This window comes from Xyrauchen texanus, chromosome 47 (assembly GCF_025860055.1).
Source record: "Xyrauchen texanus isolate HMW12.3.18 chromosome 47, RBS_HiC_50CHRs, whole genome shotgun sequence".
In the NCBI taxonomy this organism is placed as follows: domain Eukaryota; kingdom Metazoa; phylum Chordata; class Actinopteri; order Cypriniformes; family Catostomidae; genus Xyrauchen; species Xyrauchen texanus.
Window position 1 is genome coordinate 14271762 of NC_068322.1, and position 16427 is coordinate 14288188.

At 40.4% G+C, this 16427-nt stretch overlaps 1 pseudogene; it reads right to left on the reverse strand.

Annotated features, from left to right (window-relative positions):
* Positions 1-1203: 1203 nt before the first annotated feature.
* LOC127638863 (PCNA-interacting partner-like) lies at positions 1204-16072 on the reverse strand (annotated as a pseudogene).
* Positions 16073-16427: the final 355 nt, after the last annotated feature.

Here is a 16427-nt window from a genome sequence, read left to right on the forward strand (position 1 = left end):
AGAATTTTTTTTTTTTTTTCTTTGTCAGCAGAACAATCCTAAACAAGATTTCTTCTTCACAGAAGAAAATATTCTTCAGAATATTTTAGTACAGTAACATGAACATGACTGCGAATGTACCATTTCTGTAAGAACAAATGGTTCAGCTAGTCAGTATTGAGTAGGCTAACTAAAGGTTTAGACACAAATATGGCCATTTATTTTGTTTATTTGTGGTCCAGCAACAAAGATAGTTTCAAGCAGGATCAACTGTTGCATAAACTGTTGTTTAATAAAGAGCTTTAATAAGACCAAAACTGGGAAGTGGTAACTTCTCAAACAAATTTGGTAAAAAAGCAAAGCCTGACATCACATTCAAAGAGTAATCTTGTCAATGTGAGTAAACATGTAGCCTTCTGATTAAAGGGCCACTCAGTAATTATTTTTCAGCACTGAAAAAGTTGTACTCCTTAAGAAATATAAAATCATGAGCACTCACATCAGATGAAGACTCCAGTCATTTTAATAACCTTATAAAGCCATTTTATTCTACATGGAGATGGTTCCCTCATAGGGGCTTTATATAAAAGGTTACCGTCTGGATGCCAAAGTCTCACGAGTCACATTTGCGGTTACTAAGGTTAGGGTTAGATTTGGGGATATTGTAAGGTTTGTATTGGACAACAAATAAATATATTAAAACAGTGTTTGAACATTACATGCAACTATTGTGATACTTTTTGATACAGATACGACCACCCCACAGAGGCTGCCATGTTATGATAACATGACCAGCCAAATACTTCTTGCTTAATCTCAGAAACTGCCCTGTTCAGGACACTTTCACTCATGGATTATAAGAATCATGGCCGACTGTGAATAGTGAATTTCTACTATTGTATTTGCATAATGCTATATCCACACCGCTAGGTGTCAGTGCAAGTCCAAGATGATGTGCTTTTAAAAAAAAAAAAAAAAAAGTGCACCTTTCAATGTAATGATTAATTTGATTTTCTCTCTCTGCTCTCTTCACAGTGCCAAGTGCCACAGTGCATGATAGGAAGAGTATCCAAGCCATGCTGGCAAGCTTGAACCAAGAGCAGCTCATGACCCATCTGCATAATTCAATCATCTTCCCTTTTTCCCAGCATGTTATTACAAATATAGACAAATCCACACTTGTATGATTTTAAAACTGAAATAAGTTTATTAAAATCTCCAAAGTACAAGTTGTGATTGAGACAGCAAATAAAATAAAAACAAACAAATCATACATCATGAAATAACCTTTAAACTCTAAAATGCTTTAGAAGTTATTTCCCAGCCAAGTCCACTCATTACATGCGCACACACTTTCAGTAATTGTGCTTGGAACAGTAGTTATAAAGTCAAGTAGCCCATGTTGACATGATCTTGGCTTGATCAACATTAAATTCATTTAGGTTACTAATAAATAATGTAATGTGACCCTGTTGCTCAAATAGACCATCGCTACAAATAAGAGAACTGAGAATAAATTACAGTCTGAAAAAGCTTACGAATTTGCCCTGACCAACAAGAGTTTCTTGCTGGCAGATTTCATGTTCTTTTTCCCTGAACCTCCATTGGGATCTTTGGCAGGGGGTCTCTTCTGAGGGGGCTGGTTTTCTTCACGTCCCTGCTCCATGCACTCTCTGTTGGCAAGCTTCCTCTTCGAGGTCTCGGCTGCTCTTCTGTGCTGTGCTGGCTGGATCTTCCTCCCACCTGCTCGGTTTCAGGCATTTCCACTATTGTTCCCCAGAGCAGAATTGGCCGGTACCGTCAAGCCTCAAGTTAGTGGCCTCCGAGTCCACATCCACTGAAAATTTTGATTGCAAGGGGGCGTATGTCGACAAAAGAAAAACACTGGACTTTGAGAATTAGGGTGAACAAAGAGAGGGAAAAAAAAAGAATGAAAAGGAGGGCTGAGGACGGAAGGGTAGAAAAAGTTATGATGAAATTGCTGACGTTAGTCGGCAGTTTAACAGGCAGTGTGTTTATTTTACAGCACTGAGGCTGAACATTTGTCATGTAACCTGGTGGAGCAAAGCCCACATTCCAACATAAGGGGGTAGAAGAACGTCTGCTCTTAAAAATAGTTTTTACAACAGACGTGGGGGCAGCCAGGTTTTATGAGATGGGCAATCATTTATAGGTTGATCTTAAGTACCAGTCCCCAAACAGGGACTGGGCAGGGATTGAGGCCTGGGTTGTGGAGGTGGACCCAGGCTTCTTTCCGAATGTGTGGCGTCAGAGCAAAGCGAAGCACTTCAGCATGCGTGTGCGTGTGTGTGTGTGTGTGTGTGTGTGTGTGTGTGTGTGTGTGTGTGTGTGTGTGTGTGTGCAGCAAACAGACCATGCAAGAACGTTATTAAGTACATTAAGAACTGAGCCCCCTCTTGTTTAGTCTTTTTTTTTCTTAGACTCTTTTCTTAAAGACCCAAATTAAATCAGTTCTTTTTCCTGTTTTGACACATTTCCTATTGAAACAGGACATAGCAAAAGGCTCATTCCTCTTCTTGATAAACAGCCAATAGGCTTTATGCGCATATCTGCCAAAATCTTCGATTTGTCAACTTTCGGCCTTAAAAGCAAATAGACATGGACTAAAAGCCACAAAACTCTAATTTTTATTGGCAGTAAAGAGATACTACCTCCGAGTCTGTAATCCATCCCAGTGGGGTCATGCTCTTCCTCCACAGTCGAGGAGTTGGTTTATTTGGGCACAGGGTGCATGCAGGTGGGCAGCTGACCAGTACTGGGAAATTCCAACACCCGGTTGAGGGTCAGATCACCATGTTTGTAAGTGCAAGCAAACAGAGTGGATGGTTGGCCACAGTCTCTGAAAAAAGTAAATGCGTTGATGAGAATGAAAATAAAACACTGATGAATCAGAGATATCAACGACTGATCTTTATCAGATTGATCTGATAGTTTTAGTGACCCCATCACAAACAATTGTGTGCATATATTACTAGCTATATTTACATGTCAGAAACAAATCTCCCTCATAAAACATGAAGTTTCTAATACAAAAAAAAAAAAAAAAGCTAACAATCCAAATAATTTATAGGTTTTTAAATTGACAATAACACCACAAAATGACATGGTTGCTTTAACAAATTGCATTTGGTTTCATCTCACATTTGCTTTTATGACACTGTTGGCTTTGGTTTAAGGTTTAGGAGAGGGAGGTAGATTTTGCTGAAAAACTTGATAAGAGCATTAACCTTAACCTCATCTATTTAAGAGAACTCTCTTTCTCTCCTTTTAGGGCCACAAAGTTGAAATTTCTCAAAAACTGCGACACTACGTGTAATGTTGTTTTGCAAAAATGCCACCAGTCACTGAATTTTCATAAGCAGAATTTGCTAAAACAATGTACAATACATCACATGAAACCAAATGTTCCAGTTTGTCAACATATGAATATGATTAACAAATATGAAATGGTGATAACACAGCACTGGCTATCAAGCGATCCTTACTCTTGAGCCCTGCTGATGCAACTAGGTGTAAATAACCACATCTAAACTCTTTTGAGAAGTCAAATGAAAAAAAAAACATTTTATGTAGATAAATATTGTGGTCCAGAGGTTGGCATGAAGAGCATAAAATAAGAAAATGGTTACGCACACTGGCGTAGTGAGCTTCTGAGATCCCAAGGGTTGCCGAGAAGCGCTGATCCACCTCTTTCAGGGACTTTGATCCATGCCTGCATAGGATTATCAGGATTCAAAGCTCTCTCCCTTCAGGCAAGCGGCCGCAGTAGGAGAGTGTAATTCAGAAAAAGTAAAACAAAATCAAAACATACTGCAGGCATAGTTGGGTGGGACGGCAAAGCGAGTAGGAACTGGGAAGGTTGGGGGAAAATCAAAGCCTGAGAGCAGCTTTTCAAAGCACTTTCTCAAAAGAGCACCTAAAACAACAGTATCGCTCAATTGGGTGCTTTTGTACAAGAGGCTTATATGGTATGTTGGGCAGCCCTGGTTGCATGCCAATAGAGAGCGCTAGAAAAACTATGATGTACATAGTCAACCAGTGACTTCCTCTGATATGCAAGTCATCATTAATTCGCCAATAAGAATAGGTGCGAGTCTATTGTAAAGCACACAATAAAATGACGCATGGATGCATAACACCTGTCCTAGTACAGCCCTAAATGGCCAGCTGACCGGAGGCAAAAAGGGACACAGGACCAGAGAGTAGAGTGCGGCTCTGAAGTCAAGTCAAGTGGTTTTATTGTCGTTTCAACCATATACAGTTAGTACAGTACACAGCAAAACGAGACAACGTTCCTCCAGGACCATGGTGCTACATAAAAACAACAAAAGGACCAACACAGGACCACATGTGACAACACAACAAAATAAAATACCTATATAAAATACCTATATAAAGTGCACGTGCAAACATGTGCAATAAAGTACGGGACAGTACAACAAATTTCTGACAATGAACAGGACAATAGACAGTGCAGCGCCGACCAGTACACAGTAGTGCAAAAGGATGACAGTTTCTAAAAAACGTAAACATAACATACTATAAGATGGTGTTCTATGCACATAGCAGTTATTTAGGTAGCAGACGGTTATAAAGTGATAGTAATTAAAGTGCAACTCAGGACACGTGTGTGTGTCAAACCAGTCTCTGAGTATTGAGAAGTCTGATGGCTTGGGGGAAGAAGCTGATACACAGTCTGGCCGTGAGGGCCCGAATGCTTCGGTACCTCTTGCCAGACGGCAGGAGGATAAAGAGTTTGTGTGAGGGGTGTGTGGGGTCGTCCACAATGCTGGTTGCTTTGCGGATACAGTGTTTTTTGTAAATGTCTTTGATGGAGGGAAGAGAGACCCCAATGATCTTCTCAGCTGTCCTCACTATCCTCTGCAGGGCTTTGCGGTCCGAAACGGTGCAAGTCCCAAACCAGGCAGTGATGCAGCTGCTCAGGATGCTCTCAATAGTCCCTCTATAGAATGTAGTGAGGATGGGGGGTGGGAGATGTGCTTTCCTCAGCCTTCAAAGAAAGTAGAGATGCTGCTGGGCTTTCTTGGTGATAGAGCTGGTGTTGAGGGACCAGGTGAGGTTCTCCACCAGGTGAACACCAAAGAATTTGGTGCTCTTGACGATCTCCACAGAGGAGCCGTCGATGTTCAGCGGAGTGTGTTCACCTTGTGCTCTCCTAAAGTCAACAACCATCTCTTTTGTTTTGTCGACATTCAGGGACAGGTTGTTGGCTCTACACCAGTCCGTCAGCCGCTGCACCTCCTCTCTGTATGCTGACTCGTCGTTCTTGCTGATGAGACCCACCATGGTCGTGTCATCGGCAAACTTGATGATGTGATTCGAGCTGTGCATTGCTGCACAGTCGTGAGTCAGCAGAGTGAACAGCAGTGGACTGAGCACACAGCCCTGGGGGGCCCCAGTGCTCAGTGTGGTGGTGGTGGAGATGCTGTTCCCGATCCGGACTGACTGAGGTGTCCCAGTCAGGAAGTCCAGGATCCAGTTGCAGAGGGAGGTGTCCAGGCCCAGTAGGTTCAGCTTTCCAATCAGGTGCTGGGGAATGATTGTGTTGAATGCTGAGCTGAAATCTATGAACAGCATTCGAACGTATGAGTCCTTATTGTCTAGGTGGGTGAGGGCCAGATGGAGGGTTGTGGCGATGGCATCGTCCGTTGAACGGTTTGGACGATACACAAACTGTAGTGGGTCTAGTGAGGGGGCAGCTGGGTCTTAACGTGCCTCATGACGAGCATTAAGAGGTATTTTAACAGAAAATATTAGCTCTGCTCAAAAACCTAGTAACTTGCCTAAGGCAGCATGTTAAGGCATTATGCGCACCCAATGCAAAGGCTTTCCCAAATGTAGGCAACTTAATAGTGCTGCCTTCAAAGATATCTCAATTTAGGTAAATTCAAAGGAAGCATCACACATACCCTTCAAGAAGAAGGGTCTATAAAACTAAAGGATTTATACAAATAGTGGTGTAATTAGAAATAGACTATTTTACAAAATGTGTGTCATGTATTTCTACACACAAGTTTGATTGTTAGCTTAGCAACATGCTAACACCAAACTAATCAATTGTGTGTTTACTCACTGTTTTAGCTCGCTAGGCTCAGTCGTAAACTCAAGAGTTTAAAAAAAAAAAAAGAGCTTTTTTCTGCAAAGCATAAACAGGAGCAACAGGTTATTTGTTTTTTGCTTAACCTTATGAAACAAAAAACACTTTTCATAAGTTTTTAAGGTCATAAATGGTTTAAGGCATTTATATGACCTTTCATGTTGTTGGCTTAAGCATGATCATGCATGTAAACACACTTGAGTATGTGTTTTTATGAATATTTGTGGCCAAAAATATGTAACTGCCCTGCAAAACCTACAACCATCTTTCCATGTGCACAACTTTAACAGAAGCAATATATGAAGTTCAAATACTACTGCCCATTCAAGAGTAGACTACATCTCAGAATAATCTCTCTCTGCAGTCTAACTGCTAAAGAAACCTCTTCTTGATCTCACCCTGTGTGTCAATTGAAGTCAGTTTGTGATGAAACTATTGGAATACGATGGAACAAAGTCATTCAGCAGACAACAGGAAACAATAACCTTTCAAGTTCCCCTAGCTAGCTGAGTAATGCCACTGATATGGCATGTTCAAAGTGAAATTGATGCAGAAAACTTCCGCCCATCCAGTTCAGGAAGCAGTGAGCTACCCAGGGACCATTACTGCTTACTAACACAGGAAGGCGGCCAGAGAGTGGAGGTCTAAAGAGACATCTGCTAGTGCAATCAAATAAAGAAGCCATTTAACAGAATGTGTCTAGCATACATGTTCACAGAGGGCTCACCTTTTCATATTGATGGAGCTACCCATTCCCAAAAAATAAAGCTATTTTTCGGTTTTAAAATGTGTGAGCAATCCACAGACTAGATAAAAGGAATATCTCACCGAGGAATCACTCTGTCATAATTTTCTCACCCTCACATCATTCCAGACCTGTATGTATTGTTCTTCAGTGGAACACAAGAGGAATTTATTAGGATGTCCCAATTTCTTTTATTTTTGGGTGAACTAAAAAAAAAAAAAGTAATTCTACTTTATTTGCATAATTTAGTTCCTATTCATGCAGTCGGTTTATATTAAAGATTTATTCCATTCAATAATCTTATGGCCAAACTGTAAAATAAAACCTTACAAGGCCAAAAGACAATACTAAAATCTTAGCACATGCAAATTTAATCTTCATTCTCTCAGCAGTCCAAGATTAATGTTTTCTGTATAAGAAAGTCTGGTAGCGTATGGTGTACAAGGAGCATGCACACTGCCAGATGTTATTGGTTGGAATCTGGAGTGTAGTGTATGACACTAAATTTCACACTCAATGGTTGTTTTTATACATCATAAGAAACCTACTGCACAAGCACCATGCATAAAAAAAAAAAACAGCAGTATAAATGTGCACAATACAAGACAGAGGAAGCAGATATAGCTTGTGAAAGTGCATTACTTGCGGTCTGTTTTAAAAGTCAAGTGTCACATTCAATTTTGTTTGAGTGCTATTTGAGACTGGGGTCTCTGCTTACAACCCTGATGATTCTTTACCTTGGATTTGATGTGTACTTGCTGGCTACAGACACTGTTCTGTAACGGCTTTGGAGAAGATCCCGTGGGAGCTTCTGGAGATCTATAGGCACATAGTGGAAAGAGGCCATGAAGGTAAATAATCGAAGATTAAATTAAGGTGCTGATTTGCAAATCAAAACGATGATACCACACAAAAATGGTAAAAAACAAAAAAAATTATAATTACAACCGCAAAAATCCTACATTTAGTAAAATTCAACATTTAATGATTATGGTTTATTATTCATTGATTATTATTAGTTATTTGATCATTTATTTATAATTCAAACGTTGCTGTCATTATAAATATTACTCTTGTAACTGTTTTTTTTAAAGCAAAATGTCACGAGAGGCACAATGGTCAAAGACGTGTCTAGAGCATGTATGTGCATGCGCCTGGAATTCATTGCACCAATTAGTGGGTCCACAAGGTGGCATGCTGTAAAAACTCAGAGATGAGCCGTTGCAGTCACAATGAAGCACTAGAAGAGGACACAACCGGAGACAAAGGTGGAAAAAACAACAGTGGATGTGCACAATAAGAATGTGTGTGAGGAGGTCAGGAGGTGCCTGGATTTGTATAAACTGCCAAATGAAGTATACTTTGAAAGGCTCAGTATTCAACTGTACACAGACACCAAAGTATACTTTGTGCTAAAGTGTGATTTGGAATGGTAAAACCTACTTATAAAAGGTGAGGAGACAAGTTCCAGCATTCACATTAAGAAAAGCATGGCCTTCAAAGAGCAGTTCCGCCTTGTTCCTGCAGGGCGGTGATAGTGCATCCACATCCAACAGGGCAATCAGAAACTTAACAGTCTCTCTGCCCCCATACGCAGTGGAATGGTTAATAGCATAAACAAAATAAAATAAATCAACAAGAGTTGCCTTATGAAGGTGATAACAGTATTTGGAAAGATCATGCTCATAATAGGCTAAGAGTTGACTAGGTCAATCATGGTTTACCCTGTGCCAACCGCTGACTGAGTCTGTGCGGCGTGTATTTACTGCATACACTGGATCTCCTCCACTGCGGCCTTTGACCAGAGCAGTTCATCTACTAGACACCAGCTTCACTGTTTGGGATAAGATCGCGCAATACAGTCAATTAACAAAAACTTCTTTTCACATTTCAGCAGCCCTAAAGGGGCAGCCACACAAAACTTGGTGCTCCAATAAATTGCATTTATATGCATGCAAATGCAGGAGAGTTGATAAGCAAGCATAGATGTAGAATTTTCTACAAATTCTAGTGACAAATTCAAGTTCTAGTGAACCCTGACCTGCAAATTTATATCTAATACAAAGACATTTGACTAATACAGGACCTAAATCACATAATTGACCTCTTGCCTGAGAATCATGCAGGAAAATCTCATTTGGTTGGTTTCCTATGGATCAAAGTTTAAAATACAAAATTCAGCTGTACTCTTAATGTTAGTAATTTAAACAGAAGCCCACATACGTTGCAGACCACAAAAAACATTTGGATGCTTAAACAACTAACAAATCGAATGTGACTCCCCATGAAATCAAAGATTTGTGGCTTTTAGTCCATCTATATTCTTGCATTACACACAAATACATTCCAACTAGTCGACAAAATTAACTTTTAGCTAATATATGCATTTTAAATGTATAGTCTGTCTATTCCAGGAAAATGGTGCAAAAATATTGTCCACTTAAGGCACCAGCACACCCATGGGGAAGTGCTTCTTCATTCTTTGCTAAGAGTAAGAATCCGAGAGCAAATGACGCAGCACAGCGTTTATAATTAATTGTCATTATGTGCACCAGAGTGAATGACACTCGCCACTATGTGCATTGCATGCCGTAGTTCAGCAGTTGTACATGTCCAGGAGGAGACTATATCTGATGCTCACAAACAATGTTTTGAGGACTCATTCACACATGTACAGAATATATAAAAGTCACCTCACATATTCAGTGTCCCACAACGTTTCCCTGTCACTCATGGTGCACATGTGTGTCTGGTTTTTGTGCGTCTGATGATGTCATCATGCTTTAATCTTCAAAACTGCATGCTTAAGCAGAGACTTTATTTGTGAGAGATGGGCCACTTCTATTAAAATGAATGGGAGAAATTGGAATGCCCAACCAAGGAGCTCTAGCACCCAACAGATGTAGAAAGGAAGTCCCACCTTACAGGTAAAAAGAACGGTGCCCCCCAGCATGTCACAAAGTAGGTGGAGCTCCAAGTCACACCAACCAATGACGTGGACAATGGCTGAAAGAAGGTATTTAGCAGTTTACCCCAGCAAGCTGTTACAAACCCCCAAAATGAAATACCTACAATTACACATACCTTCAAAGCACCTTAATTTTAGGAATATTTTGTTATAAATTACATCATATCTGCCTTGTCCTTCAATTTTGTAGGAAGTGAGCAAGGCCCATCCAAACTTTTGTCCAATGAAATGCTCTAAAATGGTAATGGTCCCTCCTCCTAATACAACCTGCAACTGACTAGTAATAGAAAGTAGTGTCTAACAAGTTTTAAATGGCAAGCCAGAGCTATGGCTGTAGTCCACCTGACTGTGTGAATATATGAATTGATTAATAAATGTAAACATTTGGTCTGCAGCGGGAAAGAGGCCATACTGAATCCCTGACCTTGCTTTTGTAAGAGGGAATTACAGTAACAGAATCATCTGGGAAAACAGATGTTAGCTGTGGGCGAGATGCCGATTCCTCCGTAAGGACTGTGTGTGTGGTAATACAGTACTCCATAAGGTGCCGAGAGGTGGGGAACTGCACAGGCAGGGCAGCAGACCGATGAAAGACCTCTTTTGGCTTGTAGCTCACACACTCTCATCACAGAAAAAGATCTGTGGTGGTGAACAGGGTCTCTTGCAGCAGGTTCAAGGCACTTCCATCAAAAAAGTTGAAGTACATTGATTCACTGCAGGAAATGACCTTGTGTCCTCTATGAATACCTCAATCATCTATGCAGTTCAGCGCCATGTGTTTCACTGCCAAACGTCTTGTGGAGATTTGGACGTTTTGAAGTGCAAGTCATCAAGGAGCAATCTCAGCGTTATGACGTTTAATCAGAGTGATCTAAACAAGGAGGGACAAAGTCGCCATTTGTGGTTTGGTACAACACTTTGATGTTTCTCAGATAACACATGCTTGAACAATTCAGACGATTTCATTAATACTGGTGCAGACGTCATAAAGAGTTGCTTTTGAAAGAAGAGGAGAAAAATGATATAGACAGATGGCTGATAACTGCATCATGAGGTGAGGAGGAGTAGCACTGGATCTGTTTAAGATAGGATACAGAACAGATAGAAGATAGCGTGTTGTTAGGGTAAAACGGTACAATATCAGTAGTATAAAGCAAAGGATCTGTCTACAGCCATTTGGGGCAGTGAATTAATCACAGGGAGACAAGAAAGGTCAAAGCCAAGTCACAACGGTTTATAATAAAAACCAGGAATAAATCAGTGCTACATTTTTGCATTCTACTAGAAAACTCACAAAAGGGTTGAAATACAAAAGTATGGCAATGTGCGAAATAGTACGAGAGGTTTCCCTTAAGATTTCTTACAGCTTGTTGGTAAATTTGAGAAATTCTGATAGGCCCTTTACATGCTTCCTTAATGGATCAGACTCAGGTGGAGCGTATCCTTTTAATCCCAACTGTATGGCCCTGACAAATGATGTCAAAGTCTGAACATTGAAAAAAAAAAAAAAATAATAATAATTATAATTGGTTAAAACAACATTCCATAAGTGAGGTTGTCTATTTAAAGAGTATGTATAAATAAACTATTTTATTATATTATGTATGCACAAACAGCATAAAAGTAATCTATAAGACTCCGGTGTTTTAATCCATGTCTTCAGAAGTGATATGATAGGTGTAGGTGAGAAACAGCATCCTCCCGAAAACAGTGGAAAGCAAATGGTAGTTACAGAAGTAACTAGGATGGAAGAGGAAGGGTATAAGGATAGGGCAGTCAGCCAGCAGCAGCATGGACACTGGACCATATGGGAGGGTCACATCTAATAGTGTGTAAGGATGGGCACGACTGGTGGAAGGTACCCCACGCCAAGCTGATTTTACAAATAAGATCCACCTACGATACCCTACCAAGCCCGGGGAATTTGTCTCTGTGGTATGGCAAAGAGGATGGTGCAGGTAGCGGCATGATCAGATACAGTGGAAGCTGGCAGAGATCCTAGAGGTGCACGGAGTAAAGGCATACAAGAGGCAACCATGCTCCCCAGAGGCAGGCTGTTGATTTTGTTAAAAAGGGAGGTGAAGCACGAAGGGAAGCCAGATCAATCAAAGTGATTGGTCGATGATGGATGACCTTGGCCAGCAGCTAAAATTTCCTACCGAGGTTGCCATTCCCTCCTTGAGGCCAGATGTAGTGTTGTGGTCAACTTCAGCAAGGAAAACAGTAATGACTGAGCTTACTATGAGAGGAAGAAGTTAAAATATGCTGATCTGGTCGCAGAGTGCAGGGAAAATGGATGGACTGCCACCTACCCTGTGGAGTTTGGGTGCCAAGGATTTATGGGAACATCAATGCAGCACCTATTTAGATACATTGGCATCATAGGAGCAGCTTTAAAAATGTATTTGAAGTAACTGGCAGAGGAAGCTGAGAAAGGGAGTTTCTGGATATGGTTAAGAAAGAAGAACAAAAAGTGGGGGGTTCAAAAGTAGGAAACTGATGAATAGGGAACCTGTGTGATATGTGGTGAGGGCTTGTGCTGCTGAGGTAGTATGCCATACGTACCCGGTGGCACGGAGTTACCAAGAGATACGGTACCAGTAGGGTACCAAGTAGGCATCTTGGTGCCAGTTAGCCAATGGGCTGGCACATATGGTCGTGTTGAGGTATTATAACATATAGAACCCTAGTTGGATGCAATTTGTGAAGGAGAGGTGTTGGAGGGGATGTGATGTCCAGCTGCAGGGGGTGGCAGGGAGACTTCCCAGACCACTACCCCCCTATCATAAGATGTTCCAGGATTAATTGGGCGAAACATTGAAGATAGGTGGCTACCGGCTGATGACCCCACAGCTGGGCTGAAGGCATTCATATTGCCACCTACTGGGCAGGCAAGGGAGGAAAATACATGGTTAAAACAGACTTAAATGTGTAGCTGTTTACATCCAGACCTATCCTATCACTTCAGAAGACATGTATTTACCACTGGAGTCTTATGGATTACTTTTCTGCTTTGTGCATTTTTGGAACTTGATAATTTTGGCACCAATTCACTTGCATTGTTTGGATTACAGAGCTGAAATATTCTTCTAAAAAAAAAATCTTCATTTTTATTCTGTAGAAGAAAGCAAGTCAATCATGCACATGAGTTAAGCACATGAGCAAGTTAAGAGAATTTTCAAGATCCATTTTAAAAAGTTGAAGTTCTTAATTTGAAATGCCATCATAAAAAACATTGGGCTCATTGCACGAGATTCTGAAAAATGAGTGAGACATGTTGCATTGGACAAAGACGTTTATCTAGCAGTTGTTGACATGGAAAAACTATTTCAAAACTGCACAGACAGATGCAAAAACCAACAAAATCAACCCAAAGCAAATGGTAAAAAAATTAAATAAAGGATTCATTTAATAGTTGATAAATTTAATTCAGCAACAATTAATTTAAATATTTAACAATTAAATTATTTAATTGAGAAATTTGGCTCTCCAAAAATGTATCATGAATTTACCATGAAAAGAGCTGAGGAACTGTTGCTGGCAGCATGCCTGAGGTCAGTAAAGGCCACATGTCCCAGAGAACGGTTAGAGATTTCAAGGGTGTATGTGAGGGCCAGGTCATTCTTCGAGTTGACCAAAAGGTCCAGAAACAAACAGAAGACTCTCCTGACCACCCACTGTATCTGAAAAAGTTGGAGAAAGACCCATTAACACACAAAAATAATTGTAAAAACCTTTTGTTTTGTTATTATTACATACAGTGAGAAATGTTAATTGCAAGAAATATGGTTATGAAAATATATAGGCTTTATAACAGGAACGGTTTATTATTTTCTGTTCTGTGATACTGACGAGTCAGTTAGCTGACATGGACTTATTTTGTATAGAGTACAGGCTTTTTCCACAACCCCTTAAACAGGCCAGGCTCATAAACTTCATCACCCCCAGTATTACAGTGGCAAAGCCCAGAGTCTACTTCCACATAAATCAGAGCCCAATAGAGCAGCTGTGAACAGAACTGGGCAAGAGCAGCGCTGGTTTCAGCACGCTATACAAAATGCTTTTAAAACATCCAGTTATTAACTACATGGATATTGCTTTCATCTGAAAAATGCACCACCATACAGACGGAATGTAATCTAATGCAAAATGTAATTAGTTTTTTTTTTTTTCATAAATCCTTCATGTCCTTTACCTGTGGACTGCAGATTCCAGCCTTAATAGATGGAGTTGCTGGACACACAGGAAGAGACTCCACCTTCTGTGAACTCTGTATGTCACCACTGGGAAAGTCAAACATCTGCATCCAAAGAACACACAATTGATAGTGTTCAATGTTCACCCAGAAACATGACTGAGTGAACCCAACCAAATCTGAGAGCCTGAAGTAATGTCGCTGGCAGCAATCACAGCAGTTGCAGGCTCCTCTGGGTCCTCATTCATGCTCCTTGAACATAATGAAGATGTCAATCAAGTCCACAGTATTGGTGCATTTAAAAAAGCAGTCATACTCTTTTCAGATGAGGTCATAGTTTGGTGGAAGAGGGATATTGTTGTGGGATAGCTGGAGCTTATCCAGAAGGAAGCATTTGCAGGCGGCCAAGACTTCACTCAAAGCTGCACCAAAGTCTCCACGTTCCTGTCAGGAGCAGAGTAAACACAGGGACATGAACGTCATGCACAAAAGCCTGACCCAAAAAAAAAAAAAAAAGTGCAGAAACAGAACAAATGTATGAGTCAAACTTTGTGACCCCTTACGGGAAGATAAACCCTGCATTTATGTTTAAATTGTAACCATGTGCATGTATGTGTGTGGTAACTACACATGTTCATTTAAAACCTTAAAGATGGTGTGTAATTTCTCTACCACTAGACTAGCATCACCAAATGGGATTGCACGGTATGTCACTTGGGGTGTTTTGAATGTAATGTTTTACACTTTTTCCATCTCTGCATATCTAGCTGGGATAGGATGAAGTACTTTAAAGGAATAATTCACCAAAATTATTCTCATCATTTGCTCACCCTCATGCCATCTTAGAGGTGTAAGACATTTTCTTCTGCAGAACACAAACAAATATTCTTAGAAGGATATCACAGCTCTGTAGGTCCATACAATGCAAGTGAAACTAATAAAAGGCAGCATTAGTCATTTTTTACTATAAATCTCCACTTTCACAATCTTCAGCAATTTGCATTCTTCAAGTATATTGCAGCTTACTGGTCAGACCTGGACAGGTGGAGATTACAGTAAAAAGGACTGAAATACTGATATGTTTCTCACCCACACCTATCACATGGATTTCACCACTGGAGTCTTATGAATGACTTTTATGCTGCCTTTACAGCCTTTTTGGAGCTTCTAAGCTCTGGCCACCATTGGCTTGCATTGTATGTACTTATAGAGCAGAGATATTCTTCTAAAAATCTTAATTTGTGTCCTTAAGAAGAAAGAAAGTCAAACACATCTGTGATGGCATGAGGGTGAATAAATGAGAGAATTTTCATTTTTGGGTAAACTTATAATTTAACATCTCCTTTAAGTATTCATTTATAGCACACATACATGAGCATACATCCAGTTTGCTCCTGAATATATTTTAAATTGATTATTCATCAGCCAGTTAGCTACAAACCTCTGATTGCAAAGAACACATTAGGAAAGACACTAAAACAGCCAAGTTTAAAGACAACTTTGTTTTTCAGTGTAATGCAGGGGTTTACTCATGCCCTTGACAATGTGTGACATTACCTGCTTGTTGACCTCAGTCATAACAAGCTGTAGGACCATCAGCATCCCACCAGCCTCTTGGATGGTGGTCCGCTCAAGAGTCTAAGCCCGGTGACACCCTCTCCTGAAGACCCTGGCCATTGTTCTCAAGCTTTCCTCCACAGCCTTCTTTAAGCAGTCTTTTCTAAAATGAAATAAAACCAGAAGTTCCGTAATACAGGGATTTCTTGCAGATAGCAGGCTGCAAACGAGCATGCGACCAAGCCAACATCACTTACAGCTTTCCAAATCTACCACTGAGCAGGAACACACAAGAGTCGGGAACAAGAAGAGCTAATTTTCACATTATTAAGAACAGCGCCTTCAAACGTCTCGCATCCTATGTTTCTAATTTGAAAAACACGGGGAAACAGATGTCGGTAGATGCAGGTTATTATAACGATGAACTGGTGCTGCCTGTAAATTTAAATCCACATCCCAGGACCAATCAAAGAGCGCTCCGCGTTGGCCGCGCCCCCGCCCAAACAGGAAGACACGCACAACGGAAAGGCTGCAGTTTTAACCAGAGAATATTCAGCAGAAACGGGCCACTTCTATTTAAATGAATGGGAGAAATGGGAACGGTCAACGGATGTAGAATTGTAAGGCGGGACTTTTTACACAGTTAAAAGAGCCAATCGCCTTTTAGATAAAGACAGCCCCTGTCAATCAACTCGAGAACACGCATGCGTATTAGCTATATGAAAAAAAGCTACGCTTTTTTTTAGCGTAATAGGAGGTAACAAAATCGCATTTATGAATCCAATATTGTCAGATTTTATTGCTGATTTTTGTTTTTTCTCCATTCAAGTAAATAGGAGCTGCA